Source organism: Ranitomeya variabilis, chromosome 4 (genome assembly GCF_051348905.1).
Source record: "Ranitomeya variabilis isolate aRanVar5 chromosome 4, aRanVar5.hap1, whole genome shotgun sequence".
Classification (NCBI taxonomy): domain Eukaryota; kingdom Metazoa; phylum Chordata; class Amphibia; order Anura; family Dendrobatidae; genus Ranitomeya; species Ranitomeya variabilis.
The window spans coordinates 76,748,638-76,762,153 of NC_135235.1; the positions used below are offsets into that span (position 1 = coordinate 76,748,638).

General features: G+C 46.4%; 1 protein-coding gene across 1 annotated transcript in view; it reads right to left on the bottom strand.

The window, feature by feature from the left end:
• The window catches only part of ZNF365 (zinc finger protein 365), a 35,006-nt gene extending 26,607 nt beyond the window's left edge, over window positions 1-8,399 (bottom strand). The window contains exon 1 of the mRNA XM_077258775.1: window positions 8,284-8,399. The gene's annotated coding sequence lies outside the window, so the exon portion shown is untranslated. The remainder of the gene's footprint in view (window positions 1-8,283) is intronic.
• Window positions 8,400-13,516: the final 5,117 nt, after the last annotated feature.

Consider the following 13,516-nt stretch of genomic DNA (forward strand, 5'->3'; position numbering starts at 1 on the left):
ATCAATGCATCTGTGCAGATGTCATTGATTTTTTTGCGGACCGTGTCTCCGTGTGCCAAACACGGAGACATGTCAGTGTTCGTGGGAGCGCACGTATTACACGGACCCATTAAAGTCAATGGGTCCGTGTAAAACACGTACCGCACACGGACATTGTCCGTGTGCAGTCCGTGTGCCGTGCAGGAGACAGTGCTACAGTAAGCGCTGTCCCCCCCCACGTGGTGCTGAAGCCGCCATTCATATCTTCTCTGCAGCAGCGTTTGCTGTAGAGAAGATATGAATAATCCTTTTTTTGTTTTGTTTCTCGTGTTTAACATAAAGATCCATGTCCCCACACCCCTCCCACCCCCTGTGCGCCCGCCCGCTGTTATTAAAATACTCACCTGCCTCCCTCGTTGTCCTGTCCTGGCCGCAGCTTCTCCTGTATGCGGTCACGTGGGGCCGCCCATTACAGAAATGAATATGCGGCTCCGCCCCTATGGGAGGTGGAGCCGCATATTCATGACTGTGCAGCGCCCCAGAGTCCTGGTCGTTGCAGTACTGTGGCTCCGCCACTAAGGGGAGCTATGGTACGTCTGATGGCACTGAAGGAGTTCATCTGACCAGGTATCACAGACACCAATATATTTCACAGCCGGGCCTCCAGGGGGAGCTAAGGGTTCTATTCACTAGGCCACTCCTCACATACTGGTAAAACTGGGGGTCAGGCAGGAAGTTAGGTAGAAAGCTGACTGGGTTGGAACCAGGCAACACCTTGTGGCAGAGGGTGTTGTGGGGGAAGATTCGGTAGGGTCCCTGTCAGGGGTGGGATCCTGACAGACCTGTCAGGGGTGGGATCCTGACAGAGGCCTGGCAACTTGAGAGAGCGTCACGGGACCGTGCCTGCTCAGGATAGCGGCGGTGCCCAAGGAAGGATTAGAAGCGAGATAGATTGTGCTGAGTGAGAAACGAGATCAAAGCAAGAAGGAGAATCCCAGTAGGAGTCGTGCTGTAAGACCGAGGCAACATCCTACTGAGGCGCACAACCGGCGGCCGGAACGCCGAGGAAGTATTTCTATATATAAAGCTTCAGGCAATACTTCAAACCAACGGCAGGACAGTCAGTCATAGGCGGGCTGTCTCACCTAAATCACCTAAGAAGACATAGGGGGCAACTGGTGGAGAGGGGCGACTCTAGGGTCCCGGAAGAGCTCCGAGCCTACCCGTCATACGGGTGCCGTCCTAACCGTAACATCAGGGAGGGGCGGAAGATTAGCAGAACATCATCTAATCGAGTTGTGAGGGAACTTAAGAAACAGACAACAGTTGTGGGGACTTTCCGTAAGCACAGCAGGGAAGGACCACAATACATAGCGCTAGCAGGAAGGCACAGATTTCCACCTGCAAAGAGAACTCTGGAGGTGCCATTGGACCGGCCGGACTTGCGCAGCCTGGTTAACCGTATTCCGGATTGAGGACCCAGAGATCTTCAGTAAAGAGGTAAAGAGACTGCAACCTGGTGTCCTCGTTATTTACTGCACCGCACCACCACCACCATCCACATCTATCATTTACTGTGCGCCCCTCAGCAGGGTCACGGACCGGGCCTAGCCACCGTGACAACCCCAGAGCAGAGACTCCCAGGCCTGGTACCGGGTACCCCTCGGCCCTGCGAAAGTGGGGGCGCTACAACTTGGCGTCACGAACAGGATCTACTTAAGCCTGAAGAATCAGGTCATGTGTGCCTTGGAACTGTGATTTACTGTGCTTGGACTGTGCTTTATTGCAAAGACTGTGCTGTGCCACTTGCCGCCAAAATCCACCGCCATTACAGCGCTGAGGAGAGCGCAGGAGAAGAAGAGGGGCGTGGAGTAGGCGTGGACAAGCTGGAGAGCGCGAACGACAATGGCCGCCCAATCTAAATATTTCTGCACTGTGAGGACGTGTCCGTCAGCAGCAGAGATCCGCCTCCTGATCCTCAATGGAGGGCGGAGACCGAGGAAACGACACCGCCCACGAAGGAGAGAGCGGGAAAAAGACCAGGAAGCGACCCACGTGGGGGACGCCATGGCCAGCAGCTCTGAACCCGAAAGTGGGGTTGAAGCGGGAGTCTCCCCCAACTACCCGGATGAGCGCAGCAGCCGGTTCTTCGTGGACAGCACCGAACTCCTGCAGATCGAGATGGAGAGCTTGCTCGATCAGCTCCTTCAGCTGAATGTGAAGGCCCAGGCTCCGCACCAGGCGGCGCCGGACAGCAGTCTTCCAGCATCGGATCTTATGCTGCTGCGGAGGTCCTCGCTGACACCGCCAGAGGAACCCGCCGCGGAGGAAGAGCCTGCATCGGCTGGTGAGTCCGCCGACCCTGTCCCGCCGGCCGAGGGCTTGCTAGTAGGCCCCGTTGCGGCACCCCCTCTCCCTGGGACCCATAGACTTCAGCGCCTGTTGCCATGGGAGGAGCCCACGGGTATGGAACACCGCCTGAAGGCCCCGCTTCGACCCACTGCTCTGCTGTGTGAAGTCCGTGCAGAGCGCACAGTGTGCCGCTGGGTGAACCCAGGATCTAACCTTATGGGGTTCCCCGGGGTGAAGACCCAGGAGGGAGAGATGGTACAGGCCCTAAGCTGGGAGGAATACCAGGTCCAGCTAGAGCAGCAATGGGAGGAGAAGCAGAAAGAATACCAGGCCGGGCTAGAGACCTACCACCAGAAAGATTTGGCAGTCAAGGATCGGGCCCGCAAGGACCCCACCGCTCACCAGGCCCCGCGCAGGCAGGGCACCATCGTCACTTTCAGGCTCCGCGGAGGTTGGGGCTTCATCAAAGAACCGGGCCTGTATGCGGAAGTGTTTGTTAATCGGAGGGATGTCGAGTCTCACTTGAGGGAGGGTCACCCAGACCGGGACCTCCACCCCGGGGATGAAGTTACCTACACCCGGCACTTTGGGGAGAAGGGATGGTTCGCTTTAAATGTCCACAAGAAGAAGCTGGTGGAACCCTCGACTAAGGTGCCGGAGAAGATCTCTCCCGTAGCCAAGGTGCCCCCTTGTGGTCGGCCCACGAACACCACTGAGACCACCATGGTCACCCCAACAGGCATGATCGTGAAGGCTACGACTTGCCGCGTTATAACCTCCACCGCTGTCGGGGCCACGCAGGTGCCTCCTCGGGTGACCCGCATGTCTACTGCCCCAGAACTGAAGACTGTGGGTACACAGACCCCCAGCTGGGATAACAGACCCTCTTATGCAGTACTGGGCGGTTTGCAATACCCAAAGGGGTTGCCTCCGCCGGTGCTGCCTCCTGAATGGTTCAAATAAATGTTTTAGTATTCTGAACATGTACATAGTTCTTTAAACTGTTTGTTTCTTGACTTTGCCGCTAAACCCGTTTAGGGTTAACTCTTAAAGGGATCCCTTTGTTGACCCGGGATCCCTACTGCTTTTTGGTTATTTTCTATTTTCTTCTTTGTTATCAAGAACTGCCGCAATCATGAACAGTGCATGATACAAACTGCTTGTAAATAGTTTGCACCTTCTTAAAGGTGCTCCCTACTGGTTTTACTTGAAGAAGGACTCTTTGCGAAGATACCGCACCGGAGCCTTTGCTGAGTACGGACTGGTAGCTTGAGAAGATGTGCTACCTCATAAAGACTTGGCCCTCTCTTAAAGGGGATGTTCACTTGTTGCACTTAAAGAATGATATTGCTTTAAGACAGATAGATAGCAATAATGTCTTGACAGAAAGAAAGTACTGATAATGCTGATATGTAAAAGTTATATGTAGTTAACTGGTTGATTGTAAGAAATGTTTAATAACGTTGATAGAAAAATGAGGGCAGAAAGTGAACCCGTACGGGTTAGTCAGTGAGTCCTCTTAGGAGCCATGTAGGGATGGCTCAGTGATTTCAAACTGAAAGTAAATGTTATGTTCTATACTGTGTATAGTAGTTGAAAAGGCAGTAGGCCCGGGCTGAAAGGGGCGGTCCTGTAAAGAAAGGAGAGGCAGCAGGCCTGGAGCAGTTAGGACAGGCGGTCCTGCAGATTTAACGAAGGAGAATGAAAGAGAAAGAGTTAATTAATATTATAATGTTCAGAATAATTCTTTAGTGGATAGGAAGTGTACGTCCTTAAAGACAATGTTAACTTATTATTCAAAAGTTTGCACTGAGTAGAATACCCGGTTGGGTAACAGGAGTTGTTTATAGCCTGTAATTTATAATGTTTAACCATGTTTGTAACGTTCAAGTGTCCTCACCTCCCATAAAGGGAAGCTCTGTTCAAGCTTACTTATTGTTATTGCATTTTCAAAATTGTATGTCTTTTTGCTAACCTGTATTGTTGTTTTCTTCCCAGTCCAGGAGTACTGGATTTAACCGGGGGGGAGTGCAGCGCCCCAGAGTCCTGGTCGTTGCAGTACTGTGGCTCCGCCACTAAGGGGAGCTATGGTACGTCTGATGGCACTGAAGGAGTTCATCTGACCAGGTATCACAGACACCAATATATTTCACAGCCGGGCCTCCAGGGGGAGCTAAGGGTTCTATTCACTAGGCCACTCCTCACATACTGGTAAAACTGGGGGTCAGGCAGGAAGTTAGGTAGAAAGCTGACTGGGTTGGAACCAGGCAACACCTTGTGGCAGAGGGTGTTGTGGGGGAAGATTCGGTAGGGTCCCTGTCAGGGGTGGGATCCTGACAGACCTGTCAGGGGTGGGATCCTGACAGAGGCCTGGCAACTTGAGAGAGCGTCACGGGACCGTGCCTGCTCAGGATAGCGGCGGTGCCCAAGGAAGGATTAGAAGCGAGATAGATTGTGCTGAGTGAGAAACGAGATCAAAGCAAGAAGGAGAATCCCAGTAGGAGTCATGCTGTAAGACCGAGGCAACATCCTACTGAGGCGCACAACCAGCGGCCGGAACGCCGAGGAAGTATTTCTATATATAAAGCTTCAGGCAATACTTCAAACCAAAGGCAGGACAGTCAGTCATAGGCGGGCTGTCTCACCTAAATCACCTAAGAAGACATAGGGGGCAACTGGTGGAGAGGGGCGACTCTAGGGTCCCGGAAGAGCTCCGAGCCTACCCGTCATACGGGTGCCGTCCTAACTGTAACATCAGGGAGGGGCGGAAGATTAGCAGAACATCATCTAATCGAGTTGTGAGGGAACTTAAGAAACAGACACAACAGTTGTGGGGACTTTCCGTAAGCACAGCAGGGAAGGACCACAATACATAGCGCTAGCAGGAAGGCACAGATTTCCACCTGCAAAGAGAACTCTGGAGGTGCCATTGGACCGGCCGGACTTGCGCAGCCTGGTTAACCGTATTCCGGATTGATGACCCAGAGATCTTCAGTAAAGAGGTAAAGAGACTGCAACCTGGTGTCCTCGTTATTTACTGCACCGCACCACTACCACCATCCACATCTATCATTTACTGTGCGCCCCTCAGCAGGGTCACGGACCGGGCCTAGCCACCGTGACAACCCCAGAGCAGAGACTCCCAGGCCTGGTACCGGGTACCCCTCGGCCCTGCGAAAGTGGGGGCGCTACAACTGTAATCGTCGGCCCCACGTGACCGCTCATACAGTAGAAGGTGCGGCCAGGACAGGACACTGCGAGGGAGCCGGGTGAGTATTTTAATAACAGGGGGTGGGAGGGGGGAGGATGCCCTAAAGTTTATTTTAAACACATAAAAAAAAAAAAAAAAGATTTTTCATCCCTTCTCCCCAGCGAGCGCTGGAGAAAACGGATGAATGGCGGCTTCAGCACCATGCTGGGGGGACAGTGCTTACTGTAGCGCTGTCTCTCCTGCACGGTCCGTGTGGTACCCAGGTGGCACACGCCTGCCGCACGTGTGCCACACGGATGGCCTACGTGAGCTCACGGACACACGGACACGGATAACTCCGGTACCGATTTTTTCTGGTACCGGAATTATCTGGGCGTGTGGGACAGGCCTTAGGTGGAGTCGGTAAAAATGTAACGACTCCAACTTTAATAAAATAAATATATATATACTGTATATATACACACCGTATATATATATATATATATATATATATATATATATATATATATATATATATATATATATATATATATATATATATACACACTCACTGGCCACTTTATTAGGTACACCTGTCCAACTTCTTGTTAACACTTAATTTCTAATCAGCCAATCACATGGCGGCAACTCAGTGCATTTAGGCATGTAGACATGGTCAAGACAATCTCCTGCAGTTCAAACCGAGCATCAGTATGGGGAAGAAAGGTGATTTGAGTGCCTTTGAACGTGGCATGGTTGTTGGTGCCAGAAGGGCTGGTCTGAGTATTTCAGAAACTGCTGATCTACTGGGATTTTCACGCACAACCATCTCTAGGGTTTACAGAGAATGGTCCGAAAAAGAAAAAAAATCCAGTGAGCGGCAGTTCTGTGGGCGGAAATGCCTTGTTGATGCCAGAGGTCAGAGGAGAATGGGCAGACTGGTTCGAGCTGATAGAAAGGCAACAGTGACTCAAATCGCCACCCGTTACAACCAAGGTAGGCCTAAGAGCATCTCTGAACGCACAGTGCGTCGAACTTTGAGGCAGATGGGCTACAGCAGCAGAAGACCACACCGGGTACCACTCCTTTCAGCTAAGAACAGGAAACTGAGGCTACAATTTGTACAAGCTCATCGAAATTGGACAGTAGAAGATTGGAAAAACGTTGCTTGGTCTGATGAGTCTCGATTTCTGCTGGGACATTCGGATTGTAGGGTCAGAATTTGGCGTAAACAACATGAAATCTTTGGGATGTGGTGGAACGGGAGATTCGCATCAGGGATGTGCAGCCGACAAATCTGCGGCAACTGTGTGATGCCATCATGTCAATATGGACCAAAATCTCTGAGGAATGCTTCCAGCACCTTGTTGAATCTATGCCACGAAGAATTGAGGCAGTTCTGAAGGCAAAAGGGGGTCCAACCCGTTACTAGCATGGTGTACCTAATAAAGTGGCCGGTGAGTGTATATATGTATATATATATATATATATATATATATATATATATATATAACAATTGCATGAATATTGCTAACATTTCTTGACTTGTCTAAATTTAATTAAATTACTAAATCAATATTAGTAATGGATATATATATAGTGGCTTTTTTAGAAATGTAGACGAGTTACGAAATGTACCGTAAGTAATATACTGTATATATACTGTATTTTTTTTTCTATCAATCTAATTCCCTTTGTATTAATAAAAAAAAAAAAAGATACTCGTACGGTGGTGTTATAATTGTACCTTCAATATGTCATTGCTAATTCTTGCCAATTTATGACCTCCGACATGGAGTTTGGAGAGAGAGGAAATGGCAGACTGACTCCACAGCCCTGATAATTACACAAAGCGCCGTTATAGAAGTTTGTATGTATAATGTTCGCTGGATGAAATCATAAACCCATTTAAATAATGTTCGAAGTATCTAATCTTAGGCTGGGTACACATTGTCTCAAGCCTACGGTATACATCAGGAGCTTTTCCCGACATAGAGTGTAACGTTCCTATATGCCCCCATTCATCAGATGGTTGGAGCATGCAGTGTGCTCTTTCGGCCTCCGTCTGGCACGTATGCATCTGAATACAATTTGTTTTACAGTATAAGAAAGTGTAGCCATGTGGAATATGTTTTTTTCTTTTTACAATAGGCCCCTATGGAGGACAGATGCATTTGATCCCCCTGCCTGTGCGTACCTCCTGAGCGATAGTGGGCACATAGTGTGTACTTAGCCTGAGATGTTACTGTAATATTAGATGTACCAAGGATCCTAAATAATCCAGCGTCACATTGCAAACTGTATACTATGGGTCATGGTGCTGACATAACAAATAACCAATATATTCCACACAGATATAAACAGGTATATGAAATTCACAAACAAGCACACACATTGCAGAACATTCCCACTTGGGAGATTAGTAACCATGTAACCATAACTCAGGAGGCGATACATGCTCGGCAAATAATGCATTCACCATAGGCTGGACACACACCGTGGATTAACCCCCATAATCACATAAAGTGCAGAATGCCGGCGCATACAATCATATAAATGCAGAATGTTGTGCAGCTGGGAGAGCTGTCATGGCAGTCCTCTGCTACATCCTGTGAATTCAGCCTCATTCATCTGCAGCCTCATTCAAGCTGTTATTGTGCATCTGTGCTGGATTGCTGGCAAAGAGGCAAGGGTTAATGGACGGTGCGGCTCATCATTACCCTGCCTGCATGTATAATCACAGCAGGGCGCCACACACTTACCTGACTTGTTGCTGATGCTGTAAGGGGGAAAAAAAAACCTTCTTTTTCAGCAGCGCCGTAAGTCAGAGCATGGCTGACACTGGTACATGGCAGAGCTGGAGGAATGCTGGGCATCCAGCATCACACTAGTCAGTTTCTAAAGTTGCCATGTAAGCCGTGCCCTAATTGGTCACTGAGCAATTCTATCCGATTGGGCGATTCTCCGGCTCCTTATAGAAGATTATGTCACCTTGTAACAAAGCTTTAGGGGATATGTTCTGCTGCTTTTATTTTACCACTTGACAAGTTATTTTAGCTTCATGCAGCAAATTACGGAGCAGATAGGATGTTCCCCGGATGCAGCTCCGGAGACGATTCCACAGTCTGGTATTTATCAGCCACAGACGTATTCGGATTTCCATTTGATGGCATTTGTGCTGTGACTTTGCCCAATAAGCTTTATCTGTTTCTACTATAGTCGATCTTTCTTTATTGAAAATGTTTTTTTACAAGATTAACAAGAAACAAGAAAAAATATTAAATGAAAAAAGGAAAGGAAACAGGATAAAGTCAGCACTTGTATGCGGTGACAAAAATATAGTACGGTGACAGACGTATTAAACCAGAATGAAGTATACGGAAAAGAAAATACAACTGTTTCTTGTTTACAGATTCGATGTAAATACTTTTAGGCTAAAAAAAAATAACAAAAGTATTCTCAGAGTGATACCTTTATTGTTTACAGACTGATAAACATTGTTTTCAACACAATACTACAAGGGATGTAAGTAAAGGAGTGAATTAACTTGGAAAACAAGAAAAGAGAAGAAATCACAATATAAAAAAGAAAGAGAGGAGAGATAAAAAGAAAAGAGGAAGTAGGGGAAGGAAGAAAGTATAACGTTGGAGGAGATAAATACAATTATTTGTGAGAGGAGGGAAATCATGGAATACCCCGAGTACCTGTTACAGGGTTACCACAACAGAGAGCAGCCAGAAGACCGCAGCGTCTGATTGCTCCTACTCCTGCACTTCTCCTTTTTAATGGTGTTTATTTCTTTTGGCAGAACTGGTTAATCGGCCATGTTGGAAACTCTGAGCTCTCAGCTGTGCACTGTTAGCCACTCCCATCCCATTTATAATATAGGTCCTGATTCAAACCCATGTCAGAGCTAGCTTTTGCTGCATGGCTTAGGAGGAGAGGTGTTCATATGAGGACTTTTGGAGGAGTTATCTATGACTGTTGGTTTGTAAGTGCAGTAATTCCTATCCCTATTCTTACTTTGTTTTTTTTCCCATCCTCCACTCCCCGATGCATTCCTCTGTTATATGTGAGTGAAGATTTGTACGCCTGGTATTTTCAGTTACCCCTTTGTTTGTGTAGCCTTTTTTGTCAGGTTGGTGTACTGCAGTGCACAGTAGCGCCCCTCTTCCCTGTGTGGGGGAAGAGAACAGACGAAGGGCTAACTCAGGAGATAAGGCAAGGGTGGCGGCCCCGGCATCTTCACCTTCAGAAGTATCACAGGGAATAGGGCGAGCTAGGGCACCCCCTAGTGGTAGGGACAGGGAAGGAGCCCCTGGTCCCAGATCACCTGACAGCTGAGTTTTGACAGTACCATTACTAAGATCACTCCAGAAGCGTTTGAAATTCTAATGTAGATTGTAACAGCCAGAAGGTCGACCTATCCTCAAATTATTTGTAGAACTCTTTTTATTCTGAGGCTGGGTTCACATCAGTGTATAAAAAATCTTAAGCATTTCAATCCAAAAACTCGGACCATTGTTTTCTCTCATATCATTTTTATGCAATCCGTTTTTGTTTTATTTTTACAACAGACGTTATTAAAAATTTACAAGACCATTTACAGTTTTCTATCTTAAAGAATAGCAATGTATCCTTAAAAAAATGAATGCTCTAAATACTTTAGGTTCTATATTATGCCTTCTATTCTGAGCACCCGTAGACTTGAATGATCGAATTTCATGCAACACATGGAGGAAAGTAGCGCATGCTGCGATATTTTTTTGTTCACAGGCAGATTTATTCCATGAGAAAAAAAAAAGTAAGGTGTACATGGCTGGCTCACGGAAAAAAGGGTCTTCCTCAAACACCAATACCACGACCTTTTGAAGGAGGCCGTAGCACCTGGCTCGCTGTCAATGAAATGCAAGAGGCCTTCACAGACAACAAAACCACCAGATAAACATTATTGTTCGGTTCTGAAATGGCGTCAAACCGGCTCTGATGCAAACATGAAGAAAACGAGGCCTCCAATGGTCAGGACGGCTAAAGTCATGCTCGTGCATGAAATTCAGCAGGCTACTTGTCCATGGACCACCCTGGATAAGAAAAGGTGACATCTGCCCTTTGTCCATTAAAAGGATCTCCATATTTATGTAAATGTCTAATCACTTACAATGAAAAGTTCAGCAATGATCTAAAACTCTCTTTGCTACAAGTGAATGGAAATCTTATTTCTATTACAGAGGTTGAACCCTCATAAAGACCTGCTAATACTTATACATTAGGGGTAGATACATCGACAGCAAAATTCTCTTACCTGATCAAAGTTTTTGACAATGCATCATTGTAAGTAGACATCTTTGTTAGGATTTCTGTTCTCCTTTATTATAGCAATTGAAAGCAAATGACAGATTCATAACAGCTAATGTGGGGGCTATTATGCAGTGTAAAAGCTAATGCATGGGGCCATTATAAAGAAGGCTAATGTGGGGGCCATTATTCAGCATGGAACCTAATGTGGGGGCCATATATAGCACGCACAACTTAATATTTGGTTGCACACCCTTTGGAATTAATAACTGCAACCAATCGCTTCCTATAACGATCAATAAGCTTCTTACACCTCTCAAATGGAATTTTGGACCACTCTTCTTTTACAGACTGCTCCAGGTCTCTCATACTTGCAGGCGCCTTCTCCCAACAGCATTTTTAAAATCTCTCCACAGGTATTCAATTGGAATTATATCCGGACCCATTGCTGGCCACTTCAGGACTCTCCAGCACTTTATTTCCATCCATATCTGGATGCTTCTTGAAGTATGTTTGAGGTCATTGCCCTGCTGGAAGACACATGACCTGGGATGCCAGTCCAGCTTTCTGACACTGGGCACTGCATTGTGACCCAAAATCCTTTGGTAATTTTCATATTTCATGATGCCTTGCACACAGTTAAGGCACCCAGTGCCGGAGGTAGGAAAACACCTGCAAAACATCTCTGAAACTCCATCATATTTGACTGTAAGTACTTCGTTCTTTTCTTTCTAGGCCTCATTTCGCATTTGGTAAACAGTAGAATGATGTGCTTTACCAAAAAGCGCTATCTTAGACTCATCTGCCCACAAGATTCTTTCCTGGAAGGATTTTGGCTTATTCATGTACATTTTGGCAACCTGAAGTCTAGCTTTTTAAGTCTGTGTGTCAGCAGTGGAGTCCTCCTGGGTCTTCTGAAATAGTGTTTCATTTCATTTCAATGTCGATGGAAAATTCGCGCTGACACTGATGCACCCTGTGTCGAGTGTGTGTCACGCCAACCTGGGTGATCTGGGGGTAGAAGATCACTGCGTATAATGAATCACAGATCTTCCATTTAGCCTCTCTATATTTGGATCCCACATTAAATGAATTTGGTTTCCTTTAGTGCTGAAGAGGTCAACAACCCTTCCTATGCTGGTCAGAAACAAGCAGCTCCATTTCAACTGCTTCTGATCTGGTCATTAACTCTTCCTATAAAACCTGGCCAGACCCTCTCTGTCCTGCTGGTGAAAGTTGCTTCCTTGCCCTTAGGAGACGTTGTGATGGATAGGAGTTTGTTGCTATTGGAGAGTCATCTTCCTGTGCTGGGTGCTAAAGCTAAATAGTTGAAGTTTGGAGTTGTGGTGTTCTGTAGTTTGCTGTTGTATAGGTGTGTTTTTATCCCGCTCCCTTTTCCCATTTAGTTTATTCCTCCCTGTCCGTAACCTCCTCCCTATTGTTGGTTAGTGCTTTTGTATGATAGAGGTTTTTGGTTATCCCTGTTTTCTTTATGTCCAGCTTACCTTTTCATTTCTGTCCCATGCCTCATGGTGTGGGGGAGGGGACAGAATAGGGCTTTTACAAAAAAAATATCTGTACAGGTGCCATAGCTATTGATTCTACCAAAAATAAAAATGTCATAGTGCTTTTGATGAACATTTACTTGCAATACAAGTAATTTGTGCTCTGTAAGCCTGCGTGCCCACGATCCAAATTATTAGCATTCTGGGCTCAGCGTATTTTCGTTATTTCCAAAACAATGCGTTGAACAGTACAAGTACAGTGGATGGAATTAATTGAGGTCCCATGCCCACTGTGGTTCTTTTTTATGCTGCGTAAAATCACCTGTGGTGTGGATTTCCGAGACGCAGCATGTTAATTTCACTTGTGGGAACGTTCAGTCTTCTGTGCAGAATTTCCCCATAGACTTGCATTAGATGCAGTAAATCTGCAGACAAAAAAAACACGCGTTGTAAGTGCGTTTACGCAGGCGTTTTTAGCCTGGTTTTAAGAAATAAAAAAATGACGTGGGGTCCGCCTATTTTTGATAAGTTACGGTAAAGCAGACAGATGCGGGCTGATATTATTAGGCTTGGAAGGTCCCTGGTTATTTGGCCCACAGCCTAAAAATATTAGCCCGCAGCCAGTCCAGAATTGGCGCATCACATTAGAAGGGCCAATTCGGGCACTTTGCCCGGCTCTTCCTGACTGCACTGGTGCAGTGACAATCAGGGTAATATTTTTGGGGGTTGATATCAGCTGGCATAAAGCCCAGGGGCCAGTAATGGAGAGACCGGACACCCCCATTACTAAACTGGTATTTAAAAATTAAAACCCACACACATACAAAAATATTTTACTTGAATAAAGACTCCCCCCACATTATCTCTCATTCACCAATGTATTTCCCCCCAAAAAAATAAAAATTCAGGTCTGGAGTAATCAAACGAATCTAAAGTAGTCCCAGAAAGATATAAAAAGACAGAAAAACGTTACATACGCCCACGTTCAACAATTTATTACTCAAAATGTTGACACGCAGGTTCGATGTAATCCACATTCCTCGATGTCTCCGGTGAATGTTAATAACAGTAAACTGAGCCACTACCCAGCGCCAGTGAACAACGGTCACTTTACTGCTATTCATATTCGCCAGAGACAATGAGGAACGTGGATTACTTTGGAGGACCTGCCTGTTAAAATTTTTTGTAATAAATA